Source organism: Manacus candei, unplaced genomic scaffold (genome assembly GCF_025592945.1).
Source record: "Manacus candei isolate 608988 ecotype Guabito, Panama unplaced genomic scaffold, ASM2559294v1 h1tg000026l, whole genome shotgun sequence".
NCBI classification, from domain to species: domain Eukaryota; kingdom Metazoa; phylum Chordata; class Aves; order Passeriformes; family Pipridae; genus Manacus; species Manacus candei.
The window spans coordinates 3,386,411-3,408,653 of NW_026138074.1; positions in this window are offsets into that span (position 1 = coordinate 3,386,411).

Consider the following 22,243-nt stretch of genomic DNA (forward strand, 5'->3'; position numbering starts at 1 on the left):
TCAGGTAGGAAAGGGGTACATAAGGACTGATAGTCTCTAAATAATTGCAGCCTGCTGACTTACCTCATGCAGTACCCAGAAAGACTGGGTGTGATATGACACTGGTTCAGTCCCCAGCCATTCTGTCGGTGCACTCTTCCTTGCACGTCTTCCCCTGGTTTTACAGAAGTGTGTGTGTGGTAGGTGTGAATTTGCCGACTGGAGTGGGCATCACAAGGAAGTTTTCCAGCAGCATCATAACATCCTAGTTCTCTCTGTCTCACTTCCCTCATTCCAATAGGCTATTACATATGGGGTCCCACCTGTGTGAATGGTTGATGAGCCATGGACTCATTTCTGTTTGAATGCTGAAGACCTGAGGTACATTCTTACTTTCTGTGATTGCAGTGACACCTAGCTACTGCCCGTGATGAATTAAAAATCACTGCTTGTGAATAATTTCATTTGGGGGTTAAATTAATGTTCCCTTTCATGGCAGTAACTTTGAGCACTAGAACAGAACCCAGAAGAGACAGTCAGCTGAGGAAACAAGTGCAGTTTTCAGTATGAATGCAGAAAATGGCTTGAATTATTTGCTGTAATCTAATGAGTTTACGCTGGAGATGGAGCCTTCTGTGCTGTGGTGCTTATTGCTGCTTCTCAAATTCCTGTGTGTAAAATTTTCTGGCATAAACTGTACATACTGAAGTCAAATCATGCACAAATCCAGGTTGGGGGTTTTGGAAGGGGCAGGACTGCAAGGGGATGCAAAACAACAAAAAATTGACTTAAACCAATTTCATATCATTAAAGTCGTGCTATATAATTTCCTTCACATTTCCCTGGGTGACACAGTCTTAGAGTCAGCTAAGTCAAGTTTTCATCTGTTTTCATCTGCTTCCTCATGTCCTTTCTAAGTAGTACAAAACCTTTAAAAACATGTTTTTTTCAAAACCTTGCAGAGGGTCCCTTGGCAACCTGATACTCTATCAAAAAGCAGTATGACTCATTTTCATAGACAAGATAGTAATTTTATAGAAGTTTCTTTTTTTATTTCTAGAAGATCAAGAGGAAAGATTAACATTGCTGAAGCAGAGTCTTTTCTTCATGTGGCCTCTTCTGAAAGTGATGTTCCACAGATTCTCACCAAATAGTGCATGAAACCTTTTGTTGCTCCTTGCAGTAATGAGCTTGCAGCACAAATTACAGTTTTGGTGCCTCAGTCTTGCTTAATATGTGTCTGCGCAGCACCACACAAAATATGCATGAAAATTTGCAATGGGCAATGAAACATTTATCACACGGTGCATAGTTCAAAATCATGATGCCTTTTTCTGCAGTGAGCAAGAAAGGCATTTTTGTCCCCTGGTTTATTCTCAGATTGCACCACCTCTTTCCGAAGGGAGATTTTTTTGCAGGAGCTTCCACGTTCTTCCTTAGGCTAGCCTGAAATTTTCCTTTATTTGGCCTGAAAGTTTAGAGCTGCATATGGAGAAATAGCCTGATAGAAAAGAAACCGATTTTGTTTTGCTTCCCTCATCTTCCACTTCCCTTGATCACAGGTCGAGAGAGAAGTGCTTTCCCTGTATGCCACTTAAAGAGAAAATCAGTTGTTTTCTGTGGAATTGCCAGTTGGTTTGTAAGCTGCTATTTCACCCTCACAGAGAAAGTGCTGTGAAATGTTCTTTGGCTCTTTGTCACCCTATGTTGGATCCATAAGGCCATGGCTCTGAGGCCAAAGGTTATCAGCCTGCAGGCACTGCAAGCGCCACAGACAGAATGTTTCAAGCCTTGTTATACAAAGCTATTGGACAATTTAATGATGCTGGTGCTGAAGCCTACCTGTTATGGGGTGCACTGAGGACACTTGCCCACCCTGATCGTACACACAGAATGGAAGGAGTTTCAGGGGGGCTTTGTTTTCTCATGCTATTGAAAAGCCAAGAAGTGCTTTCGGAAGCAGTTTGCTAAGTACTCTGCACAGTGGCTCTCAGAGCTGTGAATTTTTACCATCTCTGAGTTAGTAGCTGAATAATCCAAACAACACAAAGGTGTGTGCACTGAGTGTGTGTACGTGCCTGTCCTTCAGCGCTTGCTGTTTGTTCATTTCTGATCAGCAGACTCAGTGACAGGCTTTCAAGCATCGCCTGTTTACAGTTCAGTGCAACTGCTCCAGTTGGTGAAAGTCTGCTCTCTGCACTCTTTGAAGGAAGAAGAAAAATCCTGAAACTTCAGCGTAGACATGTAAGCAAAAGCATTGGCCTTCTTCCCTGTTGTACATCCCCCCAGTCAGATCTACTATGTTTACTGATGTCCAAAATATGTGCTTTGATGTGAACAGAAAACTTGCTTTTGTCTGGAATGCAGACTGTGTCAGACATATCATCAAGTGGTGTCATCTGTTTGTATTGAAGCCAGTGCTTTAACTGGTCAGCTTCTCTTAATCACTTAATGAGGTTTATTGTGGATGATCAAAAGTAACTGAATGTTTTCAAGCACAGAGAGATTTTGAAAAAGTTTCATAGTTATTAAATGTCAAGTTAAAATAATTGCCATTTTATAAACTTGTATCTTATCTGTTAATTCATATGTAAGAAACCTAATGAATTACTAGTGCCTAGTTATTCAAAAGTATTTTTACAACCAGACCCTTATCTTTCCAAATGCTATTATGTGTCTTTAAATTTATACTAGTAAGTAGTGGCTTCAAGAGAGCACAAGTCTGTGAGATGTCACTATACTGATTTATCCCACAGCCTGTGGAGTTTAAATGAAACTCGACCTACGACAAGTGTGTGTGAGGTCCTGGAGAAACAGGGACTGCTAAGAAAGGGTTTTGAAAGACAAGAGAGTAAACACCTGACAGCTGAGGACTGGGCACCTTTTAGAGCTGTGCTGCACTGAGAGCAACATACCTAAAAACTGATGGAGAGGGATGAGGGAGTGAGGAGGAAGATGTGCATAAGAAGCTTGAGGAGCCCAGCATTGCAGGCACTTGGGGACATGGTGTGGTGATGAGCAACTGAGGAATTTGCAGAGAAGCAGTTCTGATAGTTCTGACAGGAGAGAGGCATGGATTCGTGCTGCAGGTTGGCAGGAACAAGGGAAGAGACTGTAAAACCAGGATGGACATGAGTAGTAAATCTAGGAAGTGTTTGTCGCTAAAGACTGTGTTAAAAGGATCCAGCTTGGACATCGTCTGAGAGAGCAACCTTACGAAATCAGATAGATGAACTACCAGGAGGGCAAGGTCGGAGGAAGATGGAGGGGATAAAGATGCCCCACACATGTGGTGAGCCTGCTTTAACCCAGCTGAAAAGATAAGCAACCCTCTTGAAATCAGAAATTCAGGCATGTAATCTTCAGAAGAGGAATTCAGGCACTGAATTATTTTCTGAGGAAAGTGCCTGCTGGTTGCCTGCAGCTAGGCTTTCATTCCATGATTAAGGAAGGGCGGGATTTAAATTTAAGCCCCATCCTTGGTGATTCCTATTAGCTGACTTAAGTAATCCCCTGCTTGTGCCTGGTTCTGTGCACTCCTGGTACCGAGAGCATTTTGTAAGGGGCCGGCAGAACATACAGACCTCACATTTTGAAAGCTGAGCGCAATGCAAAGACGATCTGTGCTGAGGAGTCCATCAGCCACTGCCTGTCCTCCTCTCATCTATCTCTATTTGCCTCCCTGTGGCAGTGGCTGTCAGTCATTTAATAACAAACTTAATTACTGCCAGTGACCTGTTGGGTGTGTTGTAGCGTGTGAACTTAGTTCAACAACAACGAACAAGAATCAGAGAAGCCAATGCAATACATTAGATTGGTGGAGGGAGAGAAAGTTTTATGGAACAAGTTGAATAGAGAAAAGGCTTCATTCTGCATCTGTTATGTACCCAAAAGTAGCTACAGTGAAATATTGGAGGTTCACTTAGGATTTAACATGTGTCTGATAGGCTCTGTCACTGAACACATCTGTGCCTTCCTGGCGGTTGTTACACAGCACAGGTTTTGTGATAACATCTCCAGAAAGCTGTTGACAGACAAAATCCTAAAAGGTGATAATATCTTAATAACAGCTAAGCTTTCTTCTTTCTCCTTTTTTTTTCCTCCCTTTTAGAAATACATTTTTTCTTTTTTTTTTATTTTTTCTTCAGTACCTCACTGTAACTGCCAACCAGGTCTGTAACCCCTGATCAGCTGTTGTCAAGTGCTGCAGGTGTGCTGTGATAGCAACAGTGCTTGGATTCTGTTCTGCACATGGAAGTCCAGCATTTTTTCTCTTGGAAAAAGCAGAGGATGCTTGGCTACTTCACTGCAGAGAGCTTGAGGATAGATTTTATTTCACATTAATTTGAATCTGCTTGTCCTCAGGTGCCTTTTTCCCTCTCTACTTCATTCAGTTTTACTTTGTGTTAAATATTGGGAACAGCAGGGCAGGATCTGACCATTTTTGCACTTTGTAGGTTCAAGTATTCAAAAGCAAAACTTAAACTGATCAACCTTGAGGATTTTATAGACTACAGATTGGATCTCATAAAATCTAGCTCCAGGTTCGCAGAGCGAGTAGTCTTGTCAAGGTTAACTAAAATTTACTTTTGTAGATATAATTCCTAATTTCTTCTAATTTCAGTGCAAAGCTACATTTTTTTTAAAATCCCTAGATATAGAAATATACACTTTTGCACATTCTTCTACAAAGTCATACTCAAGGGAACCTGCGTGAAAGAATTCGATGTGGATGTACCATCTTCACAGCAAAAATAATGTAAAAGAATTTGCCAGTGCAGCTCTTCATCTGAAGGACTGGGATAAGTGGAGGTGACTGGGAAAGCAGTGGTTGTAAGACATAGCTTGTACTGGTGGACTGCAGGACCACATGTGCTCCTCTGCAGCCAAATGTTTTCCTGTCACCAGGAGGTGACAGCAGGGTTGTGCTTTCAACCTCAAAACTGGTCCCAGTGCAACCTGGGGTGAGCCTTAGAGACACAAATGTCTCATGTCCTGGAAGAGCCTCCCTGCTGTGGCACAGGGAAGCTTTTGGACCTAACTGTAACTCTGGTCTGAGGGCTCTGCCATCGTGGTGAGCATTACATCATTTTATATCAATCTGCATTTTTGTTCCCTAGCAGTTCTCATGCTCAGGTCACTGAGGTTAATGTATATAGCAGTGTCTGCTTGGTCTCACTCCCAGTGGATGGCTGAAGACTGTTGGCCCCTTCTATTTGCTATTTTGCAGGTTTAATTGTAGGACTCGTCTTACAAATGTTACGAGATGGATATCTGGGTGCTGCATCTCAGTAAAGTTTGCAACATTATTTTATTTCCACTTGGTCAATGCAATGTTCATTGGTTCCTATGGGAACACAGGTAAGCCCGGTGCTGAGTGCCTTGGACAGAACATTAATTATGCTTATAAAATTTTGTGTGCAATAGAGAATTTGAATTAAAAACAAAAAACAAACAAACAAACAAAAATACCAAAAGCCTGAAACAGTTTTCTTTGTATCCAGGAAAATTACCTAACTCTTATATTAAAAAATTCTATACTGCCCTACCTTCCTCTAGTGATTCCTGTCATGAAGTTTCATACAGTAACTGCAAAAGGCTACAATATGACTTTGAACCACGGGCTCAGGTGCTTGGATTTTCAGTGGGTTCATCCATCTGTAAACCAGCCAGACTTTTATGAGAAAGGAAGGAAGAAAGAAAGAAATTTTGCTGATAATATATTGCTAACAAAAGCAGGAGACCTCATGTATGTACTTTGCATGGACAGATGCAGTTCAGCTCTCCTTGGTGTGCTTAGTTTTCAAATGAGTTGCAGTGGCACAGACTGCAAAGCAACAAAGCCAAGCTGGTCCCAAGGGACCTACAATTACTGTTCAGAAAGTTGGAACAAGCTATTCTTCAGCGCCAAAAAATTTCAGGTTATCTAATTAAGGGGTGTGCACCACTGGTAGTGACAGTAGGAAACCAAGCACTTGCTGGAAAATTTTCCTCACCTCTGTTTTAACCTTCAAGATGAGTTGTATCTTGTCCAGTGTTTCAGCATGTGATGATTCAGGTGGGATGAGCAGGAGGTGGTACCAGCTGTGCTGCCCCAGCAGTGAAGCTGCTGCCAGCTGGAGCTCCCTGTGGGCAGAACAGAACAGCTCAGCCTGCATTGCCCAGGCTAGGAGGGCTTGTGCTGCTGTCTGTATTTGTGCCCTAGACCCCAAATTCTTTTAGTAGAGCAGGGAGTGGTGCAGCCTTTTGGGGACAAGGAAAAGCTAACAGATTTTTGCTGATGCTATAATAAAACCACATCACTGGAGCTAGTATAGACTTAGATGAGGAGAGTAACTTGAGTCTTTGAAAGAACCAGAAAGCAAAAATAAAAAGTTAATAATTAATTTATTTTTTAAAAAGTAAACTGTTAGCAGCTTCTCGCTGTCTTTTGCTTTAATTCATCTTATGTTTGAACAAACATTGTGAAATCCAAACAGCATATGAAGTATCTTGTTAAATGCAACTGGTATCCAATCCTAGTCCCACAGTTCCGTAAGCATCCAAGTCATGAAAATGAGAGGAGACAAGCTCTATTTGCAAGTTGCATTATCAGAAGAAATCTAAATAATCAATCCACTCTTTTTCATTGCAGTTTGATCGCATTTTTTTTTCTTACCATCTTACTCACCCCTGTCTAATTGAGGTGCAAAACAAGGTGGAGGGGGTGGCTCTCTAATTATAAATATTTACTTTCCAAATATCATCTGTTGCTTAGGTTGAATGGGCTTCCTTTACCCCAGGAGACCTTTGCCTTTTAAGCTTTTACCTATCTGCTCACTATTTGTTGAGGGTCGTCTCTGGAAATCCTTATTCAGTCTAATATTGCTATTTACTATCATCAATAATAGCAGCTGCAGCATCAGTAACAAATGCTACTTATGTTACCCAAGGCTTTAGGGAGTCCAGTTGCAAAGTGGCCCTCTCCTTTGCTGTACCTCTGAGGTGGCCTTTGCCTGGAAATGCTACTGAAGTCCACAAGAGAGGAGCTGGAGGAGCTGTGCCTCCTCTCTGCTGATCAGCCCCGCCCTCTGTGGAGCTCAGAGATGAACAACCGATCAGTGAAGGAGGATCCCAAAGGCTGGTGGCCCCTATTGAAAAGCTGCTTTCTCCAGGTCCTGGATAGCTGAAGTTAAAACCTATATGAATTCTGGGATCAATGAAGCAAACCAGGAGAATGGAAAGACTGAAAAATGCGAAACAGAAAGCTAAAATGAAAATGAAGAGGCTGGCTGCACTTCATGTTCTTCTTGTACTGACCTAAATTTAGTCCCCTATATTCAGTTTCCATGATATTTCTGCTATGGGCATGTCATTAGCTAGGTGTTTCAAATTATTTGACTACTTATTTAGGTACTTTAAATTTAGATGTAAGAAATTCAAGGCAATCGTGAAAAAGTCTTGCTCTGTTGGAATTAGATCTTTGCATTCTGCTCCTCATACTCTTATCTGAGCTAGGATGGATAACGTCAGCAAACTGTGGCATGAGAAGTTCAGGATGGACATTAGTAAAAAATTTCTACACGCTGGAAGAAGTTCCTGAGAACCTTAGATTAAGTGTCTGGTTTAGACCAGTATCTGAGGGAGAGTCAGAGATGTGGAACTGCTGTACCAGTGGTGCAGCAGCCAGCATTTTTGGGACTCTGTGAAAGCAACCCTAAACTGTCCGTATTTCAAGTCTAGGCCAGGCGGCCTATTCCTCACGGCTAGGAAATGGACAGAGAAAATTATAAACAACAACACAAATATTTGTTGTACTGTGTATTCAGAAAGGACTGAATTTTTTTTTAATGAAATGTACTATCAAAATCCTCACTGTGCATTGTCCATCCCCAGCAAGCCAATCTTGCCATTCCTTACTATAGCTGCAGCTTAAACGCTAGCTGTGTTTCATACTGGAGCAAACCATGTGGCTATAATCATGTTTTCAAACATAAACTCTGTCTTAAATTTAGCTTTATTTTTGCCAATAATCTTTAGTAACACAATGAATCTACCTATTTCAGTGGGTTCTACCTTCAGGTTTTCAATGGTCCTTCCTCAGCCAGGCTGTCCCTGGATTCTTGAGTGCTGGTGTGAGTTCCTGCTCTGAGCAGGAGGGAATGTGTGCGGGTTGGGGCAGCTCATAAGGGGTTTTACACTTGTAGAATTCACAAGCTGTATGATTCTTTGCCAGATGTCATGAGATATGTCCCTGGAAAAGTTACTGATAACTTATCATTTCCTATAACAGTCCCTAGATAAGCTGTCACTGGTGAGCTCCCAAGTCCCGAGTTGCTTTCAGACTCCAAACTTTTTGTTCCAAGACACTGCACCAGCTCCTCCCCCCCATGGAGAGTAGCTGTTTTTTCCCCATAGGAGTAGAGCCCTCACAAACAGTTCTGTTGCACTGCACAGGGTGAGGCTGGATAGCAAAGCCTGGGTCACTGAGAATTGTTTGGGATACACCCTTAGCCAATCAATATTGTCCCAGCTCCAGTAATGCCTCCAAGTGAGAATGGCCTTTGGTAGGGCTTCCATCCCCAGACATTTGCCTCTACCTCTTAAGCAAAGGGTGAACTAGTTTTATCACACACGGTCCATCTTCTCTAATTCCCCCCTCACTCCAAATATTTACTTCTCCCTCTCCTGATAAACTACTTCAGCTTAAAATATGGAGGCTGGAGATTTGTTCTCTCTGATTTTCACCCATAGCTGGCTGTGAACTATTTATAGCATCAGTCCAAACCCATTCCCCCCCCCCGTTTTATACTTGTGAATCAAGCAGAGTTAAATGAATGTCTGCATGAGAGGTGTGGGAGGCTTTAGAGAGATGAAAATAACAGGAAGGCAGCTGCTGCATGTTGGCTCCATTGGTGTGGCTCAGCACCCCCCTGTCTGTCAGGGGATGGATTGACTTACATTAATCAAAATACAGTTGATATTTTAAAAAAAGCAGAGAAACTCTTCTGCCTGGGTGCTAAATTTCCATTCATTTTGCAGTTTATCTTCCTTCACAGGCTCATCAGAAAACAGAAAGCACCATTGTGCTGATGATTGCTGGTATTCTTGTTAGAGGGGTGGAAGAGGGGAACACAATACAGTTTAGGCTTTAAAATCTGGAGGTGCAGAGAGAGAAGTCCCAATCATTGCTGTGCCTGCTATTACCAAAAACACTTTTAAAGTCTCTGTAAAAGCCTGCCTTGCCAGGTGGGTGTTGCAGAAATAACCCTGGGAATGCTGAGATGCCCATCCCCAGAATTTATCTTCAGAGTCCAAAGCAGCACTCCAGGCATGGGGCCAGTTTTTGGCCTTGCAGAGCAGACTCAGGCAGCCCTGGAGGTTGCCGTGTGAAAGATCCTGTAGGCTGAGTGCCGCTGTGTACCCCTCTCCCTAAAGCACAGCAAAATGTCCTGTCCCTGTGGGGAGGCACTGGCTCTGCCCCTAGAAAATCTCAACCAACCTCAGAAGACAGCTTGTCTATTCCCTCTGAAGCCATAAACACTTGGGGTAGGCATGTTTTCATCCTTGTTTGCTTGTAAAAGCCCTCTGCAGTTTGACTGCTCTGTAAATAGCAATTACATTTAAGTCCTGCTGAGAACTGTACTTGGTGCAAAGTCCTGCAGGAAAATGCACTTACTACCAAGTCCAAGTGGAGGGTCTTAAAGGGGGTTGTAACTCCTCGTGTGTTATGTGGGGCCCAAATGAAGTTCCTGTGTGCCAAGTGGGATGGACAACTCCGGTGAAGGGGTCAGGCAGACTTCTGGTGTGGCTCTGGGAAAGGAAGCCTCTCCCAGGCTGTGCACTGCTGACCCCTCCATCCATTGTCACTCCCCAGCAGCCTCATTGGTGTGGGAGGTCTGCTTGGTCGCTGGGGTGACCACCCACCCCGGCTCTCCTTGGTGGTTGTGTTTGCACGAATAAAGAGTGGCCAAAGCCTGGGGAATTTCCAGCTCTTGTAAGATGTAGACTTGGCCCTGAACCTCAAACATTTAATACAACCTCACAATGCTCAGACGCGCGAAAGTACCAGTTGGGATCAAGATAGAGCAGAGAGGAAAGTTTGGTTGTGCCTAAGGAGACATCCTGATGAGACCACTTGGGCTCGGTACTGTGATGTGGCCTTGCGTCAGGAATGGTGTGTGCTGTGGGTGCCATTTTACTCCAGACGTTGCGTGGGTGATATCATGGAGCTGACTGGTCCCCACACATATACTCTTGATTTGCTGTGATACCACTGCCAGGCCTTTTATTAGCACTAGATGAGAGGTGGACATATGACTAAATGGTCTAATTTTGCATAGTGCAAAAATATTGATGAGCAACAGGCTCATCAACACATAATAAAAAAAAAAACCAGATGACTTACATCTCTTCACTGCCCTGGCGTGGTAAAACAGTGACTTCTCTATGTGTTGTGCAACCTTACATACAACAACAAGTAATAAAATAGTAGCAAACTATAGCTGTGTTCAAAGCTGGACCCTAAAAACATTTTTGCTGCCTTGATTAACTGGAAACTGCACTGTACAGAACTTTATGAAGAAACATCTTTAATTTTCTGAGTTACTTTAATCACTGCTAGTAAGTACCCCGTTTAATTATTAATGCTTTGTATGCTTCCAAGGATTTCATTGTTTCTTCTCCTCCTTTCGGAAACCGCTTTCTCCTCTGGGGAAATGTCTCAAGAAAGAAATGCTCTGTGGGGCCTTTGCAAGGTTTTCAACAGGCTCCTTTAGGTGAGAGTGGGGTTTAACCCATCTATCCCAAAATAAGTCACCTCTGTGTGCTGCAAATGCCTAAAAACTACCTATCATCAGTGAAGGGCTCCGGATACTGTACTTAGGAAAGTGGGGTGTCTGCTGTGATGGGTGATGTTCTCTTCTTGTGTTTAAGCTGTGCTGAACTGGGCCTGTTTGGTGTGAGGGATGATTTTACCACATCCTTCAATGGCAATTCAGCCTAGCTTGTGATCAAAGCCAAAATTACAGCCATGGTGTGACATTTGAAAAGGCAGTAGTGAAAACTCTGTAAATGGTATGGGCCATTGAGAAAGGATTGAGTTGGTACTGGCACAGATGCAGCACTGAAGGAGCTTGGGTGTTTCTAAATAGGCTTCTTCCTTTTTTCCCTTTTTACAAATGGGGTTTGATCCCACTCTTGTGAAGCCAGCTGGGAAAGTGAAGGAGAGCTATAAAGATCTCTTTCCAACAGCCCTGTTTTAGGAACACATCCACTCAGGACAGAATTTCAGAGAAATTCACTTTGCTGAAGAGGCTCATCCAGATGGGCACAAAGCCAGGCTCTGCCCACTGGGCTGAAGGGTTGTCTTTAAGAGAGTTCTGTTGAGGCTGTGATTCAGGGACCATATTAATCCATACAACATCTGTGAGGATAGTAGGAATAATGTTTCTGTCTGATTCTTAAGCATTTCATAGATATTTATATATATATATATATATATATATATATATATATATATGCTGAGAGTGTAGTTTTGGAGGCTATTGTGTGTATCCCCTTCCAAAATGGAAAAGTTACTATTTTTCATTTAAAATAACATTTTTTTCTACAGGACTTGAAATAATTGTGTATTTCTGTACTTCTGAACCCCATCTTGTTAGTTTTTCTCCATACATTTGTTGTTTTGGCTGTCTACAAAAAGTGTTGAATCTTATGTCTCTGCTTCATACTCCTGATTTTTATTCATGTCACTAACAATGGCACAGGTTCTGATCACAGTCACTCAGCGTTTAGAATCAGCCATGTCGGGCAATGCACACGTTTTCCTCCTGAAGACAAAAATTAATTTTTTTGTCTAAATTCATTTGGACAAATGAAAAAAATACTTACAGCCATCAGACCCTCTGCCTTCCTCTCATTAGAGTCAGTAAATGCTTCCCTCTTATTCCTGCAGACTTTGCATTAGGCCCTTATAGAGAATGGAGCTTCCTTAAACAAGAGTATTTTTCCGTTCTTATAAGTTACAGCCACAAACATTCTGATTTTGATCACTGGTGGGTTTGAAGCCAGTTCCAAGAAGATCAGTCGCCAAATTCATACAATTTTTCTTTGTTTGTTTGTTTGTTTTTTATTTCATTGTGCTGTATTTACCAAGGCAAGGTTTATTTTCACCCTGGAGTACAGTCACGCTCCTGCTTCGAGTCTGCCAGGGTCAGCAGCAGTCCTTGTAGAAGTGACCCAACTGTGCACACAGCCCATAGACCAGTTTAGAGGAAAAGAGGTTTCAGAAATAAAAATGAGTCAGAGAAGGATGTGGTCGTCATCTGACTGGAGTCACTAAATGGTTGCATTGGACCACAATGTGTGAAAGGCTGATTTGCACTGGTTGGTGCCCTCCTATTAGCCTTGTTCTCCTTGGTAACCTCCTATTCTCAGACCTTTGTGCCCTTATTTGATCTAGGATATCCACAAAATAAGATGAGTCTGGGTGGATTCATCACGTTTAAGGATCTGTCATGCTCTGGGTTGATACAGAGGCATGGTTTTGATCAGAAGGGGCAAGGACATTCTCAGCATTGCGTGTCTCAAAGACTAGAAAAGTGGGAGAAATGAAGGCAGAGTGGTGCAGAAATCCACTGAGATGCTCTGCCAAGGCTGTAGCCTAGAGCATCTCCTTTTGCAACTCTAAGCCACAGCCAGGCTTGGCTTGAACATGACCAGAGGGACACATCCAGTTCCCTCTCCACTGCCCTTGGCCACCCCTTGTGCTTGGCAGGCATACAAGAGCACTGAGACTGTATGAAATAATAGAGGATTGGCACCACTCATCAGCCTGGGACAGCATGTTAACAAAACCAGACACATTAAAGGAAGGGCTCAACATTTTCCTGGGGAGCACTGAAATTTAAACAATTGCTTTTAGGCAGTCCTTTTCAGAAAGCCCAGCTGGGAAGACCACTTGCCTTCTCTATGCCATTGTGATAAGATGCCAAACTATCTTGGAGCAGCTCCTCACTGCAGGTGGCTGCTCAGCTGGGTCCCCCAAAAGCCTTTTGATGTGTTGGGGAATCAAAGGGAGAGACACAAAGAATAGGCAGAAGTCATACATATGAATGGGCACACACACAGACAGTAACCTTTCCTCCTCTGATTACCCTAGCAATAAATGCTTGTGACATCAATACTTTATGATTACGAACCCTGCACTATTACAAAGTGGTGCTTTGGAATTGCAGGTGGAGGGAGAGGAATTAATCACCTTAGTTTAAGGCAGTTTAAGTGACAGCTCAAGTTCTGTAAAGTTACAGAAGTTGGAGTGAGTGAACATCATACAGATAAGCCACTAGTTCTGCAAGGAAGTTTCCTGGTGTGAGGCACGTAACACATGAACTTGTTATGTGCCTGCTCTTGGCTGCATGTACTACTTCATGCAAAATAGCACCATGAAGCATTTACATGTGCTTATTTGTTTGTGTGTGTGTGTGTATGCATATATATACGCACATATTTATATGTTCATGTACATATTTAATAAGCGTTTTACATATATGTGTATATAAATATCATATATTTTACACATGTTTATATATGCAGATATACAGAATGCAAAAGTGCTAGGTTGAAGTGTTAGGATGGTTTAACACCGATGACTATTTTTAATTGAGTAAATAAGAACAGGAAATGTTTCTAGCATCTGAGTTCTTGCCAGCTGCTAAGATCTAGCCAAGAGCAAGAGGTGTGTGTAGGTTTTGAGAAGAGATTAATTAACATCATATTTTTACTCCCAAATTTTGCCTGATTTAGTTAATTTCTGCGCTCTTCTACATTTTATGCCTCACTGTAAGATTTATCTTCCAGGTGTTTTCAGTAGGGAGACCAAAGCCTGGTGTATTTTCTGCAGCTCTGATTGCAGTGTTGAAGTCGCAATTCAGTGGATGCATGTGCAGATGGGGCCACAAGGACAGACAGAGGGATGGAGACATTCCATCAAGGAGGAAAAGGGCCCTTTTAGGGTAGATATGCTTGTTCTCTAGCAATTATGCAAGAAGGTGAGGAAATAAACACCAAGAAAGAAAAATGGTTTTAAAGATGGCCAGGGATAAATTCTAACCTGAAACAGTATTGAGCAGTAGAGACTAAAGTACTTGTCCATTCTAAGACACAACCTTTTTAGGTTCTGAAGCCCACGTGGCCATGTGCAACAGCTACCAGCTACCAGGGCTACGAGGTCTCTTCTCATAGCTGTATTCACAGCTAACCAATGCAGTACAAATAATAGGGATTTAGCATATCAAAATGTTAAAAATCTTAGGGGGAGATGGCTTCATATAGACAACATGATAAAATCAAACCACATAACTTGAGATTCTCAGGGCTCTCCTAGGAACGGACAATATCACCAGTTCCTGGCATCAGGAACTGGCTGCCCAGATGTAGGATTGTAGAATCATAGAATGGTTTGGGTTGGAAGGGACCTTAAAAATCATCTGGTTCCAACCCCGCTGTCATGGGGACACCTTTCACTAGACCAGGTTGCTTAGGGCCCCCATCCAACCTGACCTTGAACACTTCCAGGCACAGGGCATCCACAGCTTCTTTAGGCAGAATGTACTTTCTTTACCCTACCAAAGAAGATGTTGCCTTTTAAAATGGTGTGGTACATCATTTCTCAAAGGGGGAGAATCTCTGCAAGGGAAGATCTTGTATTTTAGAATAGAACATTTGATCAATTTGAAAAGAGTCAAAACTGAATATCAGATGACCATTATAAAATCTCCTGAAAGTCCTAAGGGTGACTGAAGACTTTCTCCTTGAGCATGAAACATCCTACAGCCTTCATAACAGTAGATCCCAGGCCAGTTATTCTCTGCTTTGAGTTTTAGTTTGAACTAGAGTGACCCTAAAAATCTTCCCCTATATCAGCTACTGGGAGAGTACAAGGTCCTTTCCTCACAGCCATGGCCCTGCTTATATAGGCTCCTCAGTTTGGGGCAACAGTCTCTGAAGCTGGTCCCAGTCACACATTTGGCCACCTCATGGTCAGTGAAGTCCCCCAGTCCCTGAGCCATGAGAAGCCAGTGGCCCCAGTGATGGGCAGGATCTGCCAGTGGTGTCATCATGGCCTGTGGCTACAGAGTACAGGGCTACCCCTAACAGCAGGCATGATGAGGAGGGATTTACTACAGGTCTAGACCATCCGAAGAGGAAGACCTTCCTATGGAGGGGTAAAGGAACCTCTGGCCCTTGGTCTATCTGCTGAACAGTGTAACACTCCATCTAGTGAAGCTGAGAGTCCAGTCAAAGGATTCGGAGGACAGGGAAGCTCTGAGATTTTTGTTAGTTATTGCGTGAAACTATAAATACCACACTTACATTAAACATCATCTTCTGTAATAATGAAGCAATTGGGAGAGTCGCTGAGTTACATTTACAAAAAAAAAGACCTTCAAAAATACTCATCAATAACATGATTTATTCCAGTACTTATATAATGCAGTTAACAGAATAGTTCTTGGGTAATGTGCTGTAAAGAAGCAGATACAGGAAAAGATTTGGAGCAGCAAAGATGCAAGATGCCTGGTATTGTGCAGCAAGAACTCAAAGCAATAACAATAAAATATTAAAGCTTTGAGAGACAATGTTTTAGGCAGCAGTTTTTGTAGTCATTGCTATCAAAAGACAGACAGTGAGCTCTGGGAAAAAAAAAAAAATCCGGTTGGCCGTGATGAAATGCCAGGTAATTGTCTGTCAGTTTTAGCTGAGGAAATTAGCAGATGACTCATGGGCTGCAAGCGGTGGGGAGCGTGGGGAGCCTCATCCATCACCTCCAAAGCAGCCTTCAGTTTCATACGCTCTCTGCTGTTGTTTAACTGAAGGACCGTGTGAAATAAAATGCAAAAGGTCACAAATAAAATGTTGCAGGAAGGTAGAGCAGTTTAACCCAAGCAGTCACAGCCAAGTGTGATGCTAATGGTTTGGGTGGTTTTTTTTTTTTTTTTGTTATGGCTGATGTTCAGAAAGGATTTCCTGAAAGCCTCATCCCTGCCACAGGGCTAGAGAGGTTTGGCAGGGTAAGAGTCGTGGCCAACCGAGCAGAAGGAGCCAGTGCAGACGAGCATCAAATAAGCCTGAACTCCAGGGAGCTCAGGGGGTTGTCTCTTCTTCCAGAGCAATGACAATTAGGTACATAATTAATGTAGATAGCACTATAATCTCAGCTAGGATTTTCCTTGCATCTTTAGGTGAAAAACTAAGGCCTGAACAACCCAGCCAAATGCTTCTTAGTAAGAAACATGCAATGGGATGGGATGTCTTGGTTGGATTTTGGAAGAGAAGTGACCCATTGCTTTTGTTAAGATGCAAACCTCTACTCTGACCCAGGCTACTATAGGGAATATTCTGGACTGGAGGAGGGCAGGGAGGGATGAATAATACTGTAAAATAAAGAATTTTATTAGCTAGAGGGACTGGAAAAGATATGATGTTTAGCAATAGACTATAGCAAGCCTGATTCTCCATTTATAAAACCAGTGCTCTTCTGTTGTGGCTCCACTGACAAAACAGAGTGTAGGTGGACTGGTGAATCAAACCTTGTGTTTATTTACAAAAACAAACAAATGACAAAATGTTTTTCCTGGCAAAGTAACTACTACAAATTCAGTCTGAAACTGTGACCAGCTCTGTTTATAGGAAACATATCACCTAGATGAAGCAAGGGCTCTTTTGAACCCTCAGCCCCTGTAAATGCAGAACAGAAAGAGTCAAACTAAGCCATATTAACTTTCTTGTAAAATAACAAATTGGTATGAAATCAATGGTATCATTTGCTGCCAAAGAATTTTCCAAGAAGTGTAAATACACAAGCAGTCACGTAAATGTAGTCTCAAACAACATAGCAGCAAATCAATCACTCCTATATTGAATGGTATAGTAATTTAGCAATATTGAAAACTGCAGTTGAAAAGAACAGTTTTTCAACTAAATATCCTCAAGAAAAAGAGCCCAGGATGTGCTTCAAATTATCACCTATTCTTACAAACCAGCAGTAATTATTCTGTTTCACACCAAGACTGATACACCTGGAGAGGGGATTAAAAAAAACCATCAAACCTCAGTCAGAAAATGTGCTGGAGACAACTCCTTTGATAGCAGGCTGCTTTGCTTTTTTCTGCTGCAAAGTGTAAATGTTATGTTGTCTCCTGAAGTGACTGCTAAATTACCAGGAAAATGTCTGAATGTCTATGCATCAGCTTTCTAAATAACCTAAATCCATCCTTTTTATATTTTGTATTTTGTGTTTCTTATTTGTACTCTTAAATTACAGTCAGACTTCTCTGAGTAAGAAGTTTATAGATCTCTAGTAGGGAAGGGAAAGTGATAATTTTGTATGATTATGTGAAAACCAGTAGTTCCTGTTTCTCACAGATTATACCCTTTTATGCTTTCCACAGAAAACCATTTTTTTCAGTAGATCCCATTAAAGACCCCCAAATCAGAGGTAAAGATGAAAGTGCATTAGTACGAGAGCTAACAGGAGAAGGTCAAATGTTGCATGAATCCTATTGATCCAGAATATCTATAATGTGCTTTTTCAGTTCTCTGCTCAGAACAAAATCCACAATTATTTCACAAAGCCACATTGATTTTCCTCTGTTCTCAACACTCTTCAAAGACAGGGGAGAAAGTGAAGCATGGAGTGGATGATAGGAGACCAGGGTCAACCTGCTGCAAAGGGAGTTGCTGAGAGTGCATTGTGTGCTGCTGTTCTTAAGATATTCTCCCAACTGCCTGGTCAGAAGATTTCCAGACAGGTGATGTTTAATCCGCAGGTGCAAAGATTGGGACTCATTTGGCATGGAGAATAGTAGGAGGTCAGTTCATGGTGCGGGGTTGGTTAAGCTGGTCCTGGGAGTCCTCTGCTGGTGAGGCCAGGCCAACTACCCTTGCTGGAGCTACGTACAAGCTGGCAAGGCTGGGCTGGGCTCCCCCATCTTCTGGGACTAACACTTTGGCCAGCTATGTTTCCTCTCAGATATGTTTGTGGTGGCTGAATCAGGAAAAAACAGGACAAAGAGTAAGTGGTAGTAAGACGTGGGAGCAGTCGGTTATGCTAATGTGGACACCACTCAGCAGTGCTTTGCAGCGTTCACAGACCTCTTGTGTCCAGTATCCTCAGCCTGCAACCAGCCAGTGCCACACCATTGAATCCTAGAGTCATCTAGGTTGGAAAAGACCTTTCAGATCAAGTCCAACCATTAACCCGGCACTGCCAGGTCCACCACTAAACCATGTTCCTAAGCACCACATCTACAGGTCTCTTAAATCGTTCCAGGGTTGGTGACTCAGCATTGACATTACCTCCCTTCCCTGCACCCAAGTGTTGCATCACTCCCTTTCAGCCCAAGCCCCAGTCTGACTTGCCACAACCTCCGTGACTGTTATTCCCTTTGCCCCCCTGCAATAACCCCAACTCATGCCCCTTGCAGTGGTTCCTCAGATGTCACCCAGAGATAAGCAAAGGGGAGAAAAGCCACAGACTAGGTGTAGGTCAAAAACGTGAGGCATGATAGAAGGTGGCAGTACAGCCCTCTTCAGAGAGACTGGAAACGCCTTTTTGGTGGAGGTATTCCTGCCAACCTGATTTAAAGAACCTGAGCAACTCCCATTCCAAGGCCAAACTGGCTCTTGAATACCTACGAGCCCAAAGACATACATTGCTTACCCAAACTTAAGTCTCATTCCTGGCCAGACAACACTTCCTTGGATTTACCAACAGCTCACTGCACCAGGAAACAGTGTATATGGATAGAAAAAGTCCATGCCAGGTACTGCAGTGGGTTTCATTTGCCCAGGATGGGCATCATTTTGTGCAACCAGCAGGTGGTCACCTGATGATTTTTCAGCAGCAGAACATGGATGTTATTTGGTAAATGCAGCCAGAGCACCTGCCAGTTAGGAGGAGTTGCTTGGAAATGACTGTAAACACAAAGTGATGAACAAGTATGAAGAATGCTCAGAAGACTCTGGTAGGAGTAAAGACCCACACCTCACCCTGTGGTGAGGGTGAATGAGCAATTCCAGCATGGTGGGGCATGACTCAGGTGCCAGTAGAGGTATGGTTTGTTTTCTTCCAGGCTCTTCTGACCCAGGATCAGCCTGCTGCTGCCTAGAGACCATTCTGTAAAGGCATTGCCTTTGGGCATCACTCTCTTCTGAGAGAAACAAGTCACAGTGTTTCCATAACACTACCAGAAATTCAAAGCAGGTACTGTGAGTCAACAAAATGCTAATTCCCCAAAGGTTAATTAAACTGAGCAGGACTCATGGATTAAATGCAACAGCTGACTGCTGCAATTAACTCTGGCATCATGGTTTGCATTAGGTGGCACACCAGTGAGAGGGAGCTCCTCAGATGGGTTATTTTGGCACTTACTCCCCTGGAGGGGAAGGGGGGCGGGGTCCTGTATTTACCAGTCATTTCATTCTTGCCTGCCTTCAGGACACGGAAATTAGTGACACTCAATTCAGTCATTTTGGGGAAAAAAATATGTTGCTTCTCTGCAACCCCTCAGAACAGACACTCATAAACACGGAGTTATAAAATACAAGGCTCCATTTAAAGCCTGACCTTTTTCAACCCTTCCAGGAGAGAGAGAAGACTGAAGAACAGTTTTGTGGGCTTGGGAAGGGTTGCCAAAGCAGGGCTTTGCAGCCAGTGATGGGGAACACAGAGGAGGGGCTCTTTTTTTTTTTTACCTTTAATATATTGACACTTAGTCCCAACATGGGCATTCTGTGTTGTCTTCCTCAGCGAAAAGCCGGAGCACGTAACTTCCCCAGGTCCACACCAGCTCCTGCAGGCAGCTCCAAGCTCCCTATGGGAGACTGTTGCCACCAGATGAATAGCTATTGTTGTTGTCCCTGGGAGGTACCTGCCACGTAATAACATCCAAAAAGTCTTCCAATTACTGCTTTTTTTCCAGGAATATGTGGAACAATTTCATAACAGCTGCATGCAATTACTACATCAGGTGATGTGACCTTTTCAAAACAAAGAAATAATATGATTTTACAGGTAGAAGAGGAAACAAACTTTTTCTTATTCTCTTAGAATACAAAAATAAAACTCATGATTTCAAAACACCCCTGGTCCCTCTTTTTTTTTGGTAGAATTTCCTTTTAAAACGCAGGTCATGTGTTTTAATTTCTTTCAATTGCATCTCACACCAGTTTTTGGCCATCTGGAGACCATGGAATGAAAAGAAAAGTAAAACAAATAAGTAATCCCATGAGCAAAAATATGAAGCCTGTGCTAAGACCTTGTGCCTTGAGGTAAAAGGCCTCTTTGCTCTAGGATGAGCAGAGTTTAGCTTGAAGCCTGATACATCCACTGGCATTTTTGTCACTGTTTCCCGCTTTTTTTAACTAACTAGTGAAAACTTCCTTTTTGAAACTTCATTTTGCCAAGTGCAATTAGCATCAACCAGTGGCTTCGAAAGCTATTGATGGGCACTAAGACATCACTATTGCATTCAGATTAGTTCCCTAGGCTAATGCACAGCATCATTTTCAAGGTGAGGTTGTAAGAAAAGTTGTGGCAAAGGCGGTGAAGAATTGTGTAAATAAACAATATATAATGCATGTCTTGGAATCAAGGGCTGAGGAGAATTAGAGTTTTTCCCTTCCTACTTCATCACCAAATAAGCTTTTGTATGGTCTGGGTGTTTCCTTCTTCATCAGGACTTTTCCCCTTGAAAAAGATTTCTCCATGATTTTGATATATGCTTTTTTGCTCTCTCTCTTTCTGGCCTTCATTCCCTTGATGTCTGGCAGGGCTGGTGTACAGCCAGACTTTCCTGAGTTGGCCTCATCATGTGGGGAAGGGATGATTAGCATGGGGAGAGGGAGATGCCTGGCTGGAGGATGTTGGAAGAGTGAGAATGGAGTCTTAATTTATACCCACAAAAAACATGAGACTACTCTGACTCCTATGCCTTTTATCAAGACCAAAGGAGAGCCATTTCCGTGCCTTTTCCATCCCAACAGCCCAAGAAGAGTACAGCAGGCTCTGAAGTCCTCAACTCTTGATGCTTTTTATATAAGCTCTGTGTGTATGGTTGCAATGAGCAGTTATCATTTAAGCGATTAAATGATAGCAGGGAGCAGTCAGAACTGAAGTCTAATTCTCACAAAAATCGTTGCAATGTTCAAGACCCACACCTAGCCCCTGAACCTGGCCTGCCATACAGATCAGCTTGGAGACAGACCGGACCTCTCCAGGTGCCTGTGAACCTCTTTCCTTGGATCATAAAAAGACATCAAATCACAGACCAAGTAACCATCACTCCAGCCTCTCCTGCTAATCTCTCTCCATTCAGCATAGCTAGGCAAGGATGCAAATATGGATGCAGCCTTCATGAGAAGGTGGCCTCAGAAAGCTGGTCCAGGCTGTCCTGCTTGTAAATTAACTCTTTATGTTTTGGTGCATTCAGCAGTTTGTTCTGCTCATGCCAAAGGGCTGGAAGGTCATGAGATCTCAACAAACAGCCTTCAGTGGTTCATTTTCTCCATTTAATTTGCTCTCTGGTGTCATATTTCCCTTGAATCATATTTTCCTTCGGATAGGTCTTGTTCTGAAAAAAATCTGGAATTACTCATATCTACCTAGGGGAAGCTGGGCAAAGGTAAATATAGGATGTGGTAGATGTGCCATCAAACTTACTAATAAATGGCACTATATTTTTCTATATATTTTCCCTATAAGAAAAGTAACTCAATCTCTGCATTTCTGAATGACCTCAAAAAGATCTGCAGATTTCTATTTCAGCCAATTTATATCCATGGATGTGATCTGATGTAGTTTATTAGACAAACATATGCAGCTCCTGTTTTTGAAAGCTGAATAAGTTAATAAATAATGTACTCTTTATTTTTAGATCTATCTGTTAACACTCTAAATAGCTCAAATGGCATACGGATGCCCAAGAGTACAAAACATTCATAAGTCTTATTCCTCTGCTTTTTGATAATCCCTTTTCCTCCTGCTGAGAACATTTCCATCCTTGTGATTACTTTTATGTGGCCCCATCCTCTTGCATGAAAGCAGATACCACAAATAATATTTGAGGAGACTAAAGGACTAGTGAAAATTGCTTCAGTGTTAATTCTGCTTTCTAAATATAGGCACTTTTTTTTCCTGAATACAAGGACAAGACAGCAGAAGGTGAATAGTTCCAATGCTTACTTTTACTCTTTTGCAACAGCTTCTGCAATATATACTTGG